The sequence below is a fragment of the Acinonyx jubatus genome, chromosome X (genome assembly GCF_027475565.1).
Source record: "Acinonyx jubatus isolate Ajub_Pintada_27869175 chromosome X, VMU_Ajub_asm_v1.0, whole genome shotgun sequence".
Taxonomy (NCBI): Eukaryota; Metazoa; Chordata; class Mammalia; order Carnivora; family Felidae; genus Acinonyx; species Acinonyx jubatus.
In genome coordinates this window covers 36,741,505-36,761,408 of record NC_069389.1, presented here as the reverse complement: position 1 = coordinate 36,761,408, position 19,904 = coordinate 36,741,505, and the positions used below count along the sequence as shown (strand labels likewise).

General features: G+C 39.7%; 1 long non-coding RNA gene across 1 annotated transcript in view; it reads left to right on the top strand.

The window, feature by feature from the left end:
* LOC106972914 (uncharacterized) overlaps positions 1-19,904 on the top strand; it is a 95,293-nt gene that overhangs the window by 53,996 nt on the left and 21,393 nt on the right. The window lies entirely within an intron of this gene.

Sequence of the window (19,904 nt, the reverse complement as noted above, 5' to 3'; positions counted from 1 at the left end):
GCCAACATACAGTTCTGTTTACATGCCTTTTGTCCTCATAAAGAACAAAATGGAGTTGGGGCGCCTGGGTGGCTCAGTTGGTTAAGTGTCCGAGTTATGCTCAGGTCATGTCACAGTTGGTGAGTTTGAGCCTCGCATCGGGCTCTGTGCTGACAGCTCAGAGCCTGGAGCCTGCTTCGGATTCCGTGTCTCCCTCTCCCTGCCCCTCCCCAACTTGCACTCTCTCTCTCTCTCTCTCTCTCTCTCAAAAAATAAATAAATAAACATTAAAAAGAAGAACAAATGAAGTTCTGAGTAAGTCCTCCATACAACTTTTCAGCACAAATTTCTAAAATGACTAAATGGCAGAGATGCCCCACCCCATCCTCATACCTTCAACATTCAAGGGAGGTAGTATTGTTATCAATTGAGCATGTTCCACTTTTCATAGTAATGAAATTGTGTTTTAAACTGTACTAAAATGTACTCGAATACTGTTACCAGAAGTAAGGAATTGAGAGGATACTCTCGAAGGTGAGAAAAACATGTTGGAGAAATATTTTCTGGTCTTTGTTTCACTAACTGATTTTGCAGAAAGGTAGTGAAGGGGTCGTGTGCCAGTATACATTTTACTTCAAAACAGCAAATAATAATTTGTAAAACTGCTACAGGGAATTTGTCAAGAAGAGAGGTATTAAGGGTTGAATGAAAATGGACTCCCGTGTCATATGTCTTACCCACTCCTATGTTAGCTAATGTATACTCCCCAGTATAAGAATAACTAATGCCAGGGGCGCCTGGGTGGCTCAGTCGGTTAAGCGTCCGACTTCAGCTCAGGTCACGATCTCACGGTCCGTGAGTTCCAGCCCCGCGTCGGGCTCTGGGCTGATGGCTCAGAGCCTGGAGCCTGCTTCCGATTCTGTGTCTCCCTCTCTCTCTGCCCCTCCCCCGTTCATGCTCTGTCTCTCTCTGTCTCAAAAATAAAATAAACGTTAAAAAAAAATTTTAAAAAGAATAACTAATGCCAAATGATCAAAACAGGTTCAATTAAGTTCAGCCATGCTATGTGAGATGAAATAAAAGAAATTAAATTATATGGGACATTTCAAAATGATTTCTATTTTTAAAGGTTTGATCAATATTTTAAATATTAACACAGCTATGAGAAATTTGACTCTCAAGAAAAACTCATTTCTGGAGAGCCCCAAATTGTTTGCGTGTGTGTGTGTGTGTGTGTGTGTGTGTGTGTGGTGGGGAGCTTGATCGTTGGATTGCAAAAAATCTGTGTTTTGAACCGTGGTTCTGACACTCACTAGATGTGCGACCTCAAAAAAAATTTACGTACGTAATAAGGCCCAGAGAGATTACCTGTAAGTGCGAGTAATAACACCTACTCTTGGAGAACTGATGGAGGACTAAATAGCTAATTTATTGAACATTTACTATTTGCCAGGCAGTGACTTAAGCACATTAGATACATTAATTCTCCTAATGACCCTATGAGGTAAAGACAGCCATTGTCCTTATTTTGTAGCTAATGGTGCTGGAGACCAGTAACTTGCCTAACTCCAGAAGAGGAGACAACTACAAAATAACAGAGCCAGAATTTGAAGTCAGGGGCTTGGCTATGAGACTCACGGTGTTTCAGCGGTTAACCACAATATGGGTATAGAAAATGCATAAAGTGCCTCACACGGGAACATAACGAATCGTAATGCTTACTCTTCAGGTCACATGTAAAGTCACAAAGCGACCCCAAATAACAATACACAATCCCCTAAGCTATAGACCCCGTCCCCACCCCACCCCCTCCCCCCCATCCCCCCCATTCCCCCCCCCCCCCATCCTGTGGGATGGCCCTGGCTGCCGCCTCTAGCCCTGAGCGGAAGCAGATTTCCCACGCTGCAGTTCCTGTGTGTAGACGGATGGATCCACGGACCCGCGCCAGCCCTGCTCAAACAGGGCAGACCATGCGGATGCGTCCGATCTTCGTTATGTCTGGCTCTCTTCTTGATTTTATTACTATCTGGAGCAGTGATTCTGAAACTGGAGCCTGCATTTACATCACCTTGAGGGCTTGCAAAAACATAGGTGCCTGGGCCGCCCCCTCAGAGTTTCTGGTTCAGAGGGTCTGGGGTGGGGCCTGAGAATTAGCTTTTCTAACACGTCCCCAAGGGGCATGCTAATGCTGCTCATCTCATCTAGTTAGCAGGCTTTGACAACCACTGGTTCTAGAGGAGAGTTGGCAAATGTTTAGGTTTTGATTTTTTTTTTCAGCAGTGCCAAATAGTAAACACTACAGGCTGACAGGCTTTACAGTTTCTGTCACTCTGCCACCATAGATTAAAAACAGCCATAGACAATGCAAAATAAATGTCTATGGTTCCAATAGAACTTTTTTTACAAAAACTGGTGGCCAGACCTACAGGCTATAATTTGCCACCCCCTGTTTACTTCCTGTTCTACAATACAAGGAGGGACTCCGGGGCCCTACTTCTTAGAACTCAAAATTTTTTTAATGTTTACTTTTTATTTTTGAGGAGAGGGAGGGGCAGAGGGAGAGGGGGACAGAGGATCCAAAGCAGGCTCTGTGCTGACAGCATAAAGCCCGATGCGGGGCTTGAATCCACGAACCGTGAAATCGTGACCTGAGCTGAAGTCTGACGCCTGACCGACTGAGTCACCCAGGCGCCCCAGAACTCAATTTGTGGTGGCCGAGCAGAGACGGATGATCTTGCAAAAGAAACAAAATATGGCCAGAGAGGTAGGAAGAAGAAAAGCAGGACTGTTGTATCATGGAAGGGAAAGAAAAAGAAATTGGTTAACATGTCAAATGCTGCTGTGATCAGTAAGCTGAAAACATCTACTGGATGCAGTGATTCAGGAAAGAGCTTTCTCATGGCTTGGAGGGCCGTTTCAGGGAAGGGAGGAAGCCAGAACTCAAGCTGGAGAGGATAGAGGAGTGAGGCGGAAGGTAAGAAAATCTCGGACCTCTGAAATATGAGCCATGTGGTAGATTAGGAAAGACCACCCTTTGCTTGCTCTTCCTCCCATGAAGAGATGGAGTCTAATTCTCCTTCCCCTAAATCTGAGGGGGCTTTAGTCACTTTTCTTGGCCAATAGGATATGGCTTAAGTGATGTTCTGGGCTGAACTGTAAGAAGCCTTGTAGCTTCTACCTGAGTTTCTTAGAACACCCACTTTAGGGAAAGCCATCCACTCTGTAACAAACCTGTCTCCTCTGAGGCTACCGGCACTGAGGCACCAGCCAAGTGAATGAAGACGGTATCTTGGAAGTGGATTCTCCAGGCCTGCCCCCCCCCCCAGCTGATGTCACATGGATCAGAGAAAAACAAATGCCAACTGAGCCCTTCCTGAACTCCAGAGCCACAATATCTGGAGCAAAATAAATGGGCGTCTTAAGGTCTTAAGTCTTGACATAATTTGTTATGCTGCAAGAGGTAACTGTGAGTGGCCATCGCCACTCCGAAAGGCCACAGGAGAGACCTTAGAGAGAAGTATTTTTCAGTTAGAGTCAGGAGGGAGTAAGAAATTCCACATCAAGGCTGAGAGTAGACCAGAGCTTTACAAAGAGACAGGAGCTCTGTGCTCAGAGGAGAAGGTTGGCTCTGAGGACGGCAGCAGCAAAGCAAAGGATCATGGGAGAGGAGCACGTTGGCCGACAGGTTACTGGAAGGGATTACTTTTTGAATGATGGCTTGGGTTGGCAAAGTGGAGGACTTGGACACTTTCATGGACCTCAAGAGCCCAGTCATTGGGGAAAACATTGACATGTGGCCCTGTCAAAGTTTCCAATCACTTGTCAGGAGGAGCTGTTGTAGTGGCAGGCTTTATTTTCTCAGTCTTTGCATTGATGTAGCATAAAAACCCCATTTGGCTCCAGTGGAGTGTGGCTCTGAGAGTAGTAAGGGAAACTGACAGGTCTAATCGCCAAGAATGTATTCAGGGTCTATGTGAGACACTTTCAGGATCTTAACTCTCAGGGGTGAGGTAGCAGATGGTCAGTGGAGAACAGAAAAGGAGAAAAACTGAGAGTCATAGAAAACCCCTCTTAAATCCTGCATCTCAAATTTCAAATCTTCCCTCTGTCACTGGCTGAAATATAGTGCTCTCTCCAGAGGTGTTTGGGATTTGTGTGAAAGCACAACACAGCTTTCTTTTTTTGTCTGGTTTTTTTTTTTTTTTTGAGTCAGCAAAAGGATCCAGAGAAAAGAGGACAGAGTGTGCTGCATTATTAATAGAAAACGCATTTTCCATTTTATTAGGAACACCTGCACTCTTAAAGTGCCACTGAGTGCTGAGTTTTGCCAGAAGAAAGACCGAATGAGCCACCCAGTTGTTCACTATTGCCATGAGCCGGATTTCCAGAGTAGTCTTGCTAAACATGAAGTGAATAGGAGTCTGGTTTCCACTGTAGGAGTCTGGAGCCACTGTAACCTTCCTCCGTATTGCACGAATGAAGTCTCAGGAACCGTGTGGTGATGAAAAACTCATCGAGCTGCAAGAGAGTCCCTGGTTCCATCCAAGGGACGAAATAATGGGAGCGTAGAATGGAAATCAACCACACTCCAAATTCCAGACGATGCTTGCTTCCCAGGGGAGGAAAACCTTGTGAATAGGAGACGTTCCAGTCTCTTCTGCTGGCAGTCGCTTCTGCTGATGCCTGGCTTTGAAAGCAGGCGACTTTAACAGTGGAATGCCAGTAGAGTCACTCAAGTTAATCAGGCTAATAAATGCATGGGCATTTCATTTAAAGGAATATTCCCTCATGAAGAGGTCTCTGCTCACTGAAATCTTAACTTTTTGTTATTCAACCATTCACAGAAACTTTGCCTTTCGCTCTTCTTCTGAGCGTTCTCTTCCCTGCTCGAATTCCGTCAGTGTAACAAGCCAATAGGCTTTGGGGGAGAACCGGAGACAACATGAGAACAAAAACTAGGGTTCAACTTACACCATATTTACAGGTAGCTCACATACTTACAGTGTCAAACAGAGGCACAGTCTGAGGCCTGGTTGCTAATTTGTTTCTAACAGTAAGTTTAAAAAAAATTCATCTTCTGAGTTGGAATATGCTGGGTTGCTATAGAAACAGACCCCTCTCCCACCTCATATTTTACTGTTCACAGCTTTCCATGTGAAGCCGCACTATGTCGCTTCTTTGACTGACTGAGGAAGCAGTTTCTACCATTTTTTCCCCCACCGCTCATATTACCGTTTGCAAAGCCTATAGAGGTTGATATTTCCTCTTCCTTCTGGGTGCAAAGTGAGATAATTCAACAGAGTAATTATAATAAACAATTTATCCTATTCAGGTTTACGGTCCCATCCTTGCTTTCTTTTCCTAGAGCATTAGAAATCCATCACCGGTTTGAGATCTCTTTAAAAATGCATGAAGGGAAGAGAATTGGCAGCACAGTTAAATGAATTTAATTCAGCCAGATTTTACATTATTAACTCACTTCCGAAGAGCTGAATGCGGGGCATGATGGAAGAAGAAAGTGGAACTAAAATTGGACCATTGATCCCGGCAGTCTCAGTGCCAAGCAGACGTGGGAAAACAGGCTAGGAAAACTGTAAATGTCTTTTGACACCATTTAGAGATACAGAGCATTTATTTATTTTAATCACTATGAGGCATGTATTCGGTGGATTCTCCCCCCACTCACTACCCATTGCACCCTGATCCTGGCTTAACTGATGCCAGGATTGGCAGCCTCACAGTCCAGGATTGTTCGAAATGGCATATTGGAGCCACAGGATTTTCCTCCCCTCTGTCGTTAATAGGAAACAGAATGCCTAGAAGCCAGGAGAAAAGGACACTCAGCATTCAAGTGATTACCCTCGTGCTCCAAGATCTGCCTTCGGAGGCAAGAGGAAGAAGTCAATATACATAATAAAGTATTCAAGCAATGAAAGACAGTGGTGAATGCATGGGCTTTACCTTTGTTCCATGGTTAGAACAGCGGAGATGTTTATCCCCTTGAATCCCCATTTGAATGCCGGATGCTGAGCTATAAACCTTCCAGTATCAAAGATATAACTTCTATCTTATTTGGTCTTTGCCTTCACAAATAGATTGCTTTTCTACAAGGATTACCACCTTTTCACTTCAGATGCACTGCTCGCTTGATAAATGACTCCGTGTATTTATTGTAAATGATGAAGAAGCCAGATGACCCCATTTTTAAAGCCACTGAAACAAGATTTCCAAAATGCGAATGTGTGCTAGTCATTAGGGCTGTTCACAGATAGCCTGCTCTCCTTCTCTTCACAGGGTAGGATTACACTTCCCTCCCCACTTTGAAATCAGGTAGCACCATGTGACTTGCTTTGGCTAATGAAAGAGTGGTAAAGTGATACTCTGGTGTGGAAGCTTTAAGAGCCAGTATATGATTCACCACATTTCTTCCCCTGCTGAAGAGATAGTACCGGCATGTGAAGACATGGAATCTCCATAAGCCTACAACAATGAGATTCCTCCAACAACCAGTATTGGACAGATAGTAGAAATGAAAAGCAGACTTGTCTAAAACTTATAAAATGTGGGTATTGTTATTGCAGCAGCACTTAGTTTATTCTGACCCATGTCTCCATTAGAATGCCCCTAAAAGGCCAAAATGAGATACAAAGCCATAAATAACAACAAGGAAAATGTGAGTGATGCTCAATTATTTGCTGAATCCTACAAGAAATTTCCACTAAATGCAGTGAATATGGGACTAAATTTAGTAAAAGTGTTGTGGACCTCTCCTCTGAAATAACAGCAGGGTTCGAAGGACAGAATGTTAGTTGGGCCCTTGACCCACTGTCACCATCTTCCTCCAGAGTTGCAAGCCCTGTGGGAAAAAATACACATAGCCATCGCAATACTGTAGTGAAACTTCCTTCTAAAGCAGATGGGAGACTTTCCAGCTCTCAGTCTCCACCGATGCTCTGTTGTGGGTCAATGCCAGATTGTGTGATTGTTGATACAGTAGCAGAAGTAAAAAATTACGTTAATCAAGACCAGGTGAACAATGCATATGTAGAGAATGATTCAAATAAATGAAGGGCTACATCATTTTGCATAAAAATCCTATAGCTTGAAGATTTTCATTATTCCCAGATGATTGTGTCGTTTCAATGTAATTCCCAATAAAATTCCAAATGAATTTGTTTTTGAAACTCAAGATAATTCTAAAATTCATTAGGAAGAAAGTGAAGAGAGGAGAATATTGGTTTTGAAAAAGAGTATTTCAGGAATTGCCATACCAGTTATCAAAATTTATTATGAAACCTATAATAATTAAAACATTATAAATCTGGTGCAAGAATAGACAAATCAATTAATGTCATAATAGAGACAAAAACAAATGTGTGCATGTGAATTAATTCATCATAAAAGAAACACTGAGCAGTAACAGAAAAATTAAAAATTATTCAATGACAGTGGCTGACAAAATCAATTTAGACACCCCTCTCATACTGTATAATAAAAGAAGTTCCTGATTTGGCCAAAGAATAACATTTTTTAAAATTATAAATAAACACACACATATACACACTAAAGAGAGAAGAACTTATAGGGGAGTAAAGACATTCTAAGTTTAAAAATAACATGGACAAACAGAAAGGAAAGAATGATAGTTTTGACCACCTATAAAACAATAACTTTATAATACTTTGGCACAAATTAAATTAAATGACAACAAGAAGCATGACAAAAATTTAATGATATTCACATATAAAGAAAATATACAATAGTCTTTTTACGAAATTCCTATAGAATGATGAACAAAGTTCATGAGCAAATGATTCACAAAAGAGAAAATAAAAATAGCTAAAAAACATAAGAACGAAAACTTTACTGGTAATCAAATAAATGCAAACCGAAATAATGAGATGCCATTAATACCTACAAACTAAGCAAAGATTTTAAAAGGTATGCTACTTAATTCTCGAAACAGTGAAATTTGCATATAGTATGATTGCAAAAATATTATGCATATGCATATATATGTATATCTATATGCATGTTTAATATTAATACTCACATAGACATATTTGGAAAAAAGACTGGAAGTAAATACATCCAAATATTAATTATAATTATTTCCGGGTGGTGAGATTATAGCAAAGATTATTTTTTTCTTGATTCTTTTCTAAATTATTTTGTTCTTGACCTTTTTCCTGTATTTTGTAAGTGTTCCACAATGAATATGGATTATTTTCATAATCAAGGAAAAAATTTAAGTCACTTGAATCAAGGTACAAAATCAAAGATTACCAAATGAGCTCTAGTGAAATTTCCTGATAGAAATGTATAGCACATGAGTAATGCACATCTGGTTGTCTGACTTAATGGTGTACGTCCAGATAGAAATGTAGAGAGAACAAAAGAGCCTAATCCAGGAAGAATTAAAAATAATCAGAATAATCAGAGAATTCACAAGCTTTTAGCTGAGTTTATTGGTTTGTATTTATGAACTTTGGATCTCACATGCAGAAGGTTACATTCATCATACTGTTCAGTTCATGACACATCATCATCATTGGCTGGTGTGAGGCTTCTGTCTTATTTTATTTACATGTTTGTTCCCTTTTCATCTTTTATTGCTTTCCGGTACCCCACCCTTCAGCAACTATTCTCTTGATGATTCACTTATGCTCTTGTAAAATGTGGATCATTATTTTGTATGGATGAAATTTTAATTTATGACACCAATACTTTGTTGTATATCTCACATTTTCTCCAACTTTTATAAAAACTTTGCACTGCATGTAGGATCCGTACATGTTGTCAATTCGTATTTCTACTCGCTGCTCAGTACTCTGAGATGAATATTCACTACATTTCTTTTCTCCAGTCTCCCAGTGAATGGACACTCAGGCAGCCATCAGCTCATTATAACTGCAGTACTATAATTAACAATATTGTTTCCCTTATGGAGTTGTGTGAGAACTTCTTTCTGATTAACCCCAGGTGAAGAATTGCCAGGTCACATTGTATGCATATCGGTACTTGGCCTAAGGAGCACCAGAATGCCCTCCAACAGAGTGGCTGCTCTGGTCCTCACTCTCATTAGCAACACATCCCCAAGTCACCAACAACACTTAACACTACCAAGTTTCCGCATTTTTTTTTCCCAGCCAGGTGTAAAGTGGATTCTCATTATTGTTTTAATATGCATTTCTCTGATTACTCTTGATTTTGAGCAACTTTACATATGCTTGTTGGCTTTTTAGAGTTTCTTATTCTGTAAATTTCTTATTCATATGTTTTGCCCAATTTTCCATGAAGATTATCATCTTTCCTTATTTATTTGCTGGAATTGCTTGTATATTCTAGATATTAATTCCATGTCAATGTTTTAAGCAAATACCTTCTCTCATTTTTTTAAGCTGCTATTAACTTTTTTTCCATAGCGCCTCCAATTTGGATGTCGTCTGCCATGTCATTGTGCTTTTTTAAGAACTCCATCCCTGTCCCTAAATCACAGAGACGTTACTGGCCATTTTTTTCATTACCCTTGTCTAGCCCATATAACTCAAGGAGCTAATAAAACTCCAAATCCCAGTAAATTCAATGAGGCCCAATTAAAATATGGTCCCATAGCTCATGGATCACCTTTTCTGCCTGTTTCCCAATCTCTGAACTGGATCCCATAGGAGTAGAGATCTCTCTGATGGATACCACCACCAGATCTTCCAGGATGATCTCTGCTTTCCATTCTGTCTCCATTTCATCTCTTCCAACTATCTATGCTTGTAACAAATTACCCCAAACTTAGGGGTGTAAACCATTTATTATGCTCATGGGTTCTTCAGGTCCCAGGATTTGAAGAGAACACAGTGAGGATGGATTGTATCTGTTCTATGACACCTGTGGCCTCAGCAGGGAAGATGAAGATGTGAAGTCTTGGGGTTGATTTAACAGCTGGAGGCTGGAATCATCTGAAGATGTGTTCACTTACAAGCCCAGCGCCTGGGCTAGGATCACTCAAATCCTGGGTTTAATTGGAACTGTTGGCCAGGGAGCCCACACGTAGCCCATTTTTGTGGCTTGGGTTTCCTCAGAAAACAGTAAGTAGCCTGAGGGTTGGATTTCTCAAGTGGTATCGCAAAGATCCAACAGAAAACATGGAGGGGGCTATATGGCCTTTTGTGACCTAGTCTTATCAATGTTGCTGTACTTTGTTGGATAATTCAAGGCGAGAAGACATAGACTCCACTTCTTGGTAGGAGGAATGTCAAAGATTTGGGGACAATGTTTTAAAACCACTAAACCATTCACTCTACACCTAGACCTAAAGTAATTCACTAGAGTTCAGCTCAGATAATATTATCTTGGTCACCCAAACTTTGAATGGTTTATTGCCTTATTGACTTATTGCTAACAATTGAGGCCCCTCACAATCGAACCCCAATTTGCCTTTCAGCCATGTTTCTCCCGACTTTCCAGCATGCAGTCTTTAAATCCCAGCTAACTAGACTTTTAGGGGAGCCTGTGTGGCTCAGTCGGTTAAGCGTACAACTTTGGCTCAGGTCATGATCTTGCTGTTCATGAGTTCGAGCCCTTTGTTGGGCTCTGTGCTGATAGCCCGGAGTCTGGAGGCTGCTTCAGATTCCGTGTCTCCCTCTCTCTGCCCCTCCCATGCTCACATTTTGTCTCTCTCTCAAAAATAAATAAACATTAAAAATTTTTTCATCAAAAAAGTAAACAAACTAGATTTCTAGATGTCGACTTCCTATTCAAGTCATACTTTCCAACCTCCCTACATATTTATTCCTGTGTTCCCTCTATCTGAAATATTACCTCTAAGTAATTCTCAAACTGTTCCCTCTTTTTTTATGTCTATTTCAAAATTCAGACTTAATGAGGATTTTCTTAGTATACCGCTCACCCATTACTTCCCTACCCCCCGTACACTCATATTCCTGATACGTTGTCTTTCTCCAGTATTTCCCCTGTCGTAGTTGGTGTGGGCTGCCATAACAAACTGTCATAGACTGGGTGGCTTATAAACAACAGATATTTATTTCTCACAGTTCTGGAGGCTGACAGTCCCAGATCAGCTGAGGGTCCACTTCTTGACTCATAGACGGCCATCTTCTCACTGTGACCTCACATGGCAGAAAGGGCAAGGGGGCTTCTCCAGGGTCTCTTTTATAAGGGCACTAATCTCATTCATGAAGGCTCTACCCTCATGACTTAATCAGCTCTCAAAGGCCCCATATCCTAATACCATCACACTGGGGCTGAGGCTGTAAGATAAGAATTTGGGGAGGACACATTCAGACCATAGCACCCAGCTTCATTTTTCTCCTTGACACTTGACATGCTCAAACTTTACATACATGTTTACTTATTATTTGCCTCCTTTCACTCACATAAGCTTCAGAAGATTAGAGATTTTACTTTACCCCCTACTTATTGTAGCCTTGGCACCTAAAACACTGCTTGGGACATGGTAGGCCTTTAATTAATATTTGTCAGATAGATTAATGAGCCAATGAATAAGATATATATTTGGGAGTTATCAGTATATAAACTGTTCCCAATGGTTCTTCCCAGGCTAGGAGTCTTTTTGATCCCAAAGGGAATGACAACAAATGAAAGTTAAATTTTATTGTCCCTCTTCCAGAAGCATGGCTCAGGGTCAATTATCATCATGGATTTCTTTACATTTTCATGCCCCACACCGCTGTCTGCTCTACACTACACTTCAGTCCCAAAGGAGAGTATGCAGGAAGGAGCAATGAAGCCCTTTAAAATCTTCTAGCTTTTTGAGCAAAATTTGTGCAGAAAGTGTCAATTCTCATTTACTTTAGCCTTTCTTCCTATTTGGGGGAATCTCTCCTCTCTCTCTCTCTCTGGCACAGCGAATGTTCAAAACAGCTTTAGACAAAGCATGCTCACACAAAATCATTGCCTTTGCCCAAGCACTTCAGGGTTTAATAAATCCCACTCTAGCTTTGAAGATAATCATTTTTGGTGAATTTGATGAAATCTTTAAAAATAACACAAATGGATAGCAGCAGTAAGACAGACATATGCCTTTATCTACCCAAACTGAAAGAAAGGGGGTCTCCGCTCTTTTGGCTTTAAATAAATAAATCAGCAGGGCTGGTCCCCCTTCTGAGTTTAATTTGGTTTTAATGTTTTATGAAGCTTACACCAAGGAATATTAATGCCATATGCCAGAACAAGTCACTTGAGCCTTTCATACACGGGAAAAAACTTTTCATCTGATCTCAGAGATAATTTTTCTAAACAATATCAGCATAGTCAATAGAGGTTATAATTAATTCACACATTGAGAATGTAATTAGCATTCAAATGAAAGAAATGACTGCTGTACAGCTTTGTATGAAACCCCAACCCCCATCTCCTTATCATATTTGATACAAATGCAAAATGCTGAAAAATTTTCCTTATTAGTAGTGGGCACAATGTGACCATCCCTTTTTCTAGACTCCCTTCAGCTTAAAGCCAATAGATCCAATGGACCAAGTGGTCTAGCTTTCACAGCAAGCTTGTCCTTTAATATTTAGTGTTGAGTGCAACCTATCCTCTCTGCCTTTGTGTTTTTCTAAGCAATCAAGTTCAAATTACATCTTTCACTGATTTATAGGTAGGAAACCTGAATAGCTAAAAGAGCCTAACAGGAGCACCTTTATTTATATCAACTAATATGTCATCAACTATGGGCAGGATTGTCCCCTAGTGATAAGAGTGTTTGTTTAGGAAAAAGAAGCAATATCCTGAAGCTTAGTGTCACCCCATTCCCTGTGAAATATTTCTGCAATAAGCATTGGGAGAGAAGACAGGGCTACCCGGGGACCATGGGTGGGGGAAAAAAAATCAGAAACTCAAGACCAAAAAGTTTATTGATTCACCAACCTCTTATCTGCTGCTTGATAATAACCAAAAGGCAATCACCGATGTGCTATAAAAGTGGAAGGAGAAAGAAGAAATATGAGGGAAATAAAATCACAAATATCATGTGAGCCACAGTATTCTTAAGTGACTACTTCTGACATTATCATTTGCTCTTCTCAGAATGTCTGAATACATGTCACAATTTCACACAAGTGTTTATTTCTTTTAATTTTCAAAAACACTTTCGTATGCATTATTCCACTGGCTGCTCCCAATAACTCTCAACTCCCAAGAAAATATGTTGAACTGGTAATAGTGATCTTGATTATCAGATGAAGAACCCGAGGCATAGAACATATGTGACTTGTTTAAGCACACTCAAATAATTTGTACTTAAACCAAGATTAAAACCAATTTTCCCTTCTTCCTAGAGCAGGAGTTTCAAAGCATGGCCCCCCCAAAGAAGCAGACTCAGCTTCACCCAGAACTTGTAAGAAATGAAAATTCTCTAGTCTACCCTAGACCTACAAATCAGAAACTCTGGGGATAGGGTCCAGTACTCTGTGTGTTACAAGTCCTCCAGGGTATTCTAATACATGCTTAATCTGAGAACCGCTGGTCTAGAGATATGGTCTCTATTTACACTAGAAAGACAAAGCATTCAGATGTTGTAAATTTCAGGTGATTATAAGACACAAAACTGTTATGACATTACTTTTCACACCCTACTTTGTGAACAAGGGTCATGTGTCACCCTAAGCTGAGAAGCAGAAAGTCATTCAACCTAAAAAGAGAGAGAGAGAGAGAAGCCAAAAAAAGCCAAAATATTTATTGCCAGATTACAAAACTGAGGGACTAATTTCATACTAACTCTAATTTCAAACTACATTAAGTGCCCGATAAAATTAATCATAAGTAGGCATTACTAAATCTTGGAAAGTGAAGGGCTGTGGAAATATTCACCAGATAAAAACATATTCATCAGCAAGTGCAACCTTGGAAACTCAAAAAGATACAGAAACGCACGCGCCTGCACGCACACCCCCTTCAGGCAGTCTAGCATTGTATCGGCAGAACTAATTCTAAGCTGGGTGTTAAAACGAAAAATGTGGTTTGAATAGAGACTTCAGGGCATTTTAGTAACCATTTCCAGTGGATGACCTAATATACCACAAGAACAGGCAGAAGAAGCTTGATAAGAGACAGTGAGGATAAGAGCTACTCTTTACTGTCATTTGGTTCTTGTGGATCGTAACAATGATGTGCCCATAGGCCATGGATTTTTCTGCAGTGGCTTAATTTCAAATATTCTATTCTAGCAAATCTATAAGCCATCTAAATGTGCCAGACATTCAAAATTTTGAACTCCAAGTTATATATCTATGATGGCTTTTCACATCCAGAAATATTCCAAATTCCTTTGGTAAATCATATGCTCTAGAAAATTCTAGAAAATGTAATCAGTAATGATGATTAGGTGCACTTGGCTCTATACATTAGATATAATGCTGAAAAGACTGTGAAAGTTGATTTATCCCTTCTAATATAATAAGGTAAAAACATTGAATTTTAAATGTCCCAGAAAATTTATTTACTAAAGCAACTCAATCATTTTGTAAAATGAATAACTTCCTCTAATTTATCCTCACCAAATCTTAATGTTCATGTATCTGTGTGTCTAAAACTGGGCTTCCTGGGTGGCTCAGTTGGTTAAGCGTCTCTCTCTTCATTTTGGTTCCAGTCATGATCTCACAGTTTGTGAGTTCAAGTCTGGCATCAGGCTCTGTACTGAATGCGCGGAGCCTGCTTGGGATTCTATCTCTCCCTCTCTCTGCCCCTCCCCTGCTCATGCTGTCTCTCTCTCTCTCAAAATAAAGAAATAAAATTTAAAAAAAAATTTTTTTAAAGACTGGGTAGAAAAATCACATGATCCTATCAATTGAGACAGAGAAAGGATTTGACAAAATTCAACAGCCATTCATGACAAAAACACTCAGCAAACTAGGAATGAAGGGAAACTTCCTAAACTTAAAGAGCTTCTACAAAAACCCTACAGCTAATGTCATACTTAATGATTAAAGAAACTGGACAGATGACATGATGATCTATATCATAAATCTCAAGGAATATACCAACACCCCGCTTCCTCCTCCCCCCAAAAACTCTTAACAACTATTAAGTGAGCTCAGCAAGATCACAGGGTACAAAATCAACATACAAAATTCAACTGTATTTCTACACACTAGCAATGAATACATGGAAACCAAAATTTAAAACATGGCATCATGAACTATAGAGAACAAACTAGTGGTTGCCAGAGGGGAGGTAGGTGGGGGGATGGGTGAAATAGGTGATGAGGATTAAGGAGGGCACTTGTGATGAGCACCAGGTGATGTACGCAAGAGTGGAATCACTATATTGTACCTGAAACTAATGTAACACTGTATGTCAACAACACTGGAATTAAAATCGAAAAAGAATCATAATTTATAATCACTTAAGAAATGAAACACATAGGTATAAATCTAACAAAAAATGTACAGGACTGGTGTGCCGAAAGCTACAAAATAATGATGGAAGATCTAAATAAATGGTGAGACATACTGTGTTCATGGATTGGAGCACTGGACGTAGCAAAATGTCAGTTCTAACCCAAATGAACTATAGGTTTAATACCATTTCTATCAAAATGCCAGCAAGGTACTTTGCACATATGTAGAAGGTTATTTTAAAGTACAAAAATTGAATGTAAAACTCTTGAACTAAAACCTGTCAGGTAATATAAGATATAAATGTTAGTTATTATTCCTATACTGTACTTACATGAAGGTTGCTAGGATAGTTCATGTATAAGTTACAGATTGCATTAATGAAATGAGACAAGAGAGGAAAAGATATAACAAAGATACCCTCTCAAAACGAATTTACAAAACAAAATTTCAAAGCAAATGGAAACTTTTGGCAGTAAAGAAAACCAACAAAACCAACAATTAGCAAATGAATATCACATTCTGGGACAGTTTGACAAACACTTTAACGTGAGCATGATAGGGCGCCTGCGTGGCTCAGTCGGTTAAGCGTCCAACTTCAGCTCAGGTCATGATCTCACTGTGTGTGTGAATTCAAATCCCACATCGGGCTCTCTCCTGTCAGCACAGAGCTCATTTCTGGTCTTCTATCCCCCTCTCTCTCTTTCCCTCCCCCCACTTGCACATGTTCTCTCTCTCTCTCTCAAAAATAAATAAATATTTTAAAAACTATCATAAAAACGTGATAAATAAGATATACATGGTTCTGTTTTTGACATGGCAGCCTTATCCCAGTGACAGACCATCTCTCCTGCCGATTACAACTAAACATTGGTAACACACACACACACACACACACACGCACAAAACAACAACAACAACTTGGAGACTCTAAAGAATAAATAGTAGCAGGCAGATTATGAAGTGAAGTAAAAATTTAGAGAAATGACCAGGAGGAGAATGAGTTTCTCAATATTTACTTATTTATTTATTTAAGTTTATTTATTTGTTTTGAGAGAGAGAGCGCACAGGCTCACGCACACATGAGTGGGGAAGGGCAGAGAGAGAGAGGGAGAGAGAGAATCCCAACCAGGCTCTGCACTGTCAGTTCAGAGCCCCACAGAGTGTTCAATCCCATGAACTGCAAGATCATGACCTGAGCCAAGATCAAGGGTCAGACACTTAATGAACCTAGCCACCCAGGTGCCTCCAGTTGCTAAATATTTAAAATCTCTTTTCTCATATGAATTTGCCTCCCTGCCCCAAAGTAGACCTATTTCTTTTAACTAAACAGTAACCAAGTCTTACTGGCCAGAGAAATCAGGAGAAGGAACGTTTGTGGACCATGGTGTGTAGGAAGAACCCTGGAGAGAAGAGAACAAAGAAAGAGATCCCCTAATTCTGTGTATGAACCCACACAGTCTCAGGCTCACTCCTGGGCTCTGCATGTGTAGAATAGGTCCAAACCAGCACAGCAAAGTCCTAGGAGACTGAACCAATATTGAACTCACAATCTATAGCAGGTAAGACACAGATTGTGTCTTGAAACAAGTGAGTTAATACCTTACTAAAACAAAAATAAAATCAAATAAACCTTTAGAGGATTATAATATGGCCTAGAACGTTTACAATGTCCACAATACAATCCAAAATTATTCAATATGGGAAAAAAACCCAGAAAAATTTGAAATAATTCTTAAGAGAAATGACAATATTCAGATATCAATCCCTAGATGACCTAAATGTTAGAAGTATCAACAAAAACATCAAAAAGGCTTTAGAGCAGATGTTTTAACTATGCTCCATGAGGTATAGGTGAACACACCTGAGGTGAATGGAAAGGACATGTTCTCAGCAGAGAAATATAAGCTGTAAAATATAACCAAATAGACCTCTTAGGACTGAAACTATAATATCTGAAATTTTAAAATCACCAGATGGATTCTATAGCACGATGGAGATGACAGAGGGAAGAGTCAATGAACTTGAAGCTAGCTCAATGGTAAACATACAATCTAAGGAACTGAGAGAAAAAATAATGAAATTTGCACAGAGTTTCAGGGATTTGTGGGGCAATACCAATGGGGTCACATAGGTGTCATCGGGAGTCCCAGAATGTAAGCAGGAAATGGTTGATATACAAATGTATTTGAAGAAATAATGAGAGAAATGTCCCAAAATTTAGCAAAAGGCATACATTTATAGATTTAAGAAGCTCATCAAACCCCAAGCAGGGAAATTCAAATAGGAATATGCTTAGACGCATCATAATCGAATGGCTGAAAACGAAAGATAAAGAAAAATTCTGGAAAGCAGTTAGAGAAGAATGACATTACAGCAGAAATTTAAATGACTTCAGATTTAAACAAAATTTTTAAAGCTCATTTATTTATTTTGAGAGAGAGAGAGAGAGCAAGCAGGGGAGGGACAGAGACAGAGGGGAGAGAGAAATCCCAAGCAGGCTCCACAACCAACGGCGCAGAGCCCAACGCGGGGCTCGAACTCAGGAACCGTGAGATCATGATGGGAGCCGAAATCAAGAGTTGGATGGCTTAACCGACTGAGCCACCCAGGCTCCCCAAATACCTTGCCTTTAATGACTGGTGTGGACCTGTTACTCATACTCTAGCTAGGCTCCCCCTCCTGCTGCTACTTCCTCAGTTACAGCCTCCTAGTTCTCCCTACAGTACACACTCAATTCTCCTGTCTTGGGCAAACCATGACTCTATTTCAAATCCTTCAATACCTCCTCTTAATCAATAGCATTAATTAACCCCAACTAGCATAGCAAGGCTAGCAAGTTCTTTCACAGCGTTACCCAAACTCCGTTTCCCTGACACCTCTGACTGCATGCACCCCAGTATGCAGATATGCTTTCTATCCTTATGAAAAAATCTCAACTAAGATTTTATTTCCTAACAAATGCTGAACATGCCCAGAGTTAATCACTGGTGCTGTTTTTCTTTCTCTTCCACAACGTTATTAAGAATAGCTACCATGTTTTGAGGGCTTACTTTGTGCGGGGTACAGTACTAAGGTCTCTATATATGGTACCTTATTTTATCCTGCAAACAATCCTATACGAGAGGTGGATATTATTATTGGCATTTTTTCAACGGGAATAATAAGAGTCAGAGAGGGTAACTGACTTATCAATAATAATACAGTCAGTAGTAGAACCGGGATTAGAAGCCTGGTTTATTCGTGTGCATCCCGCTGCCGCATTTAGTAATCACAATCCTTTGAGACGTCTCAAAAAGTATAAATATCAAATAAATATCAAATAAAAAGTTCCTTAGACTCCCTGAGCTTTAGTTTCTTCTTAATGAAGATTAAGTTTTATTAAGATTAATACAAGTGATTTGTATGTATTTGTATATATATTTATATACGTATAGTGTGGTAAAATATATAGTGCTCATGTATGTGTTTGACATAAATGGTACGATTCTATAAGCTGCTTTTTCGACTCCATATTATATTTTGAGATTTATCCACGTCAGCATCTATAACTCTATGCACTCATTTGAGTTCCTGTATGAATAGACAATTAGCCATTCTCTTGTTATTGGACATTTAGTTCATTTCCAATCTCTCACTGTTACAGATAACTGCTGTAGCAACCATCCTCAAACACGCTTCTTTGCGCGCATGTGCGAGTACGGCTCCAGGGTAGATGCTAAGAAGTGAAATTGCTGAGTCCTGGGGCATGCATACTTCTGGTTTTAATAGATACTACCAACCTGTCCTCCAGTGCAGCGGATCCGATTTGCACTGCCATCACGTACCGCATAGCTCTGTTTTGAGGATTAAATGTGATCATTCACACATAGCATTCAATTAATAGATGTTATTATTATTATTATTAGCATTATTATCACTACTACCCGTTTCCACTTTATGTTGTCAACTTTCCAATTTCTAAAAAGAATAAAAAGTACTATTTTTGTTATTTTAACTTGAGTTTCCCTGATTGAGCATTTTCTCACTTATACTTCCATTTATATTCCTGTTTCTATGAATCAGGTACTAGCCTAGGGACTTCATTTTTCTATAGTGGTTTTGTTTTCATATTCATTTACAGAATCTTTTTGTATATTCTTTTTTTTTTTAAGTTTATTTATTTATTTTGGGGGGTGGGGCAGAGAGAGAGGGAGAGCGAGAATCCCAAACATGCTCTGAGCTGTCAGCCTGGGGCCAGATGAGGGGCTCAAACTCATGAACCGTGAAGTCCTGACCTGAGCTGAAATCAAAAGTCGGACACTTAATGGACTGAGCCACCCAGGCGCCCCTCTTTTTGTATATTCTTGATACTAGGGCGTTTTCTCTTAAATCTGTAGCCAATATTTTTGCCCAGACTTTAGCTTGCCTTTAAACTTTGTTAGTGTATATTTTCTTATGCAAAAGGTTTTGATTTTGATGTATTCCAATATATCAAAGTTTTCCTTTCAGTTTTTTTTTTTCATTGAAGGATAGTTGACACATGATGTTACTTTAGTTTCAGATGTACAACTT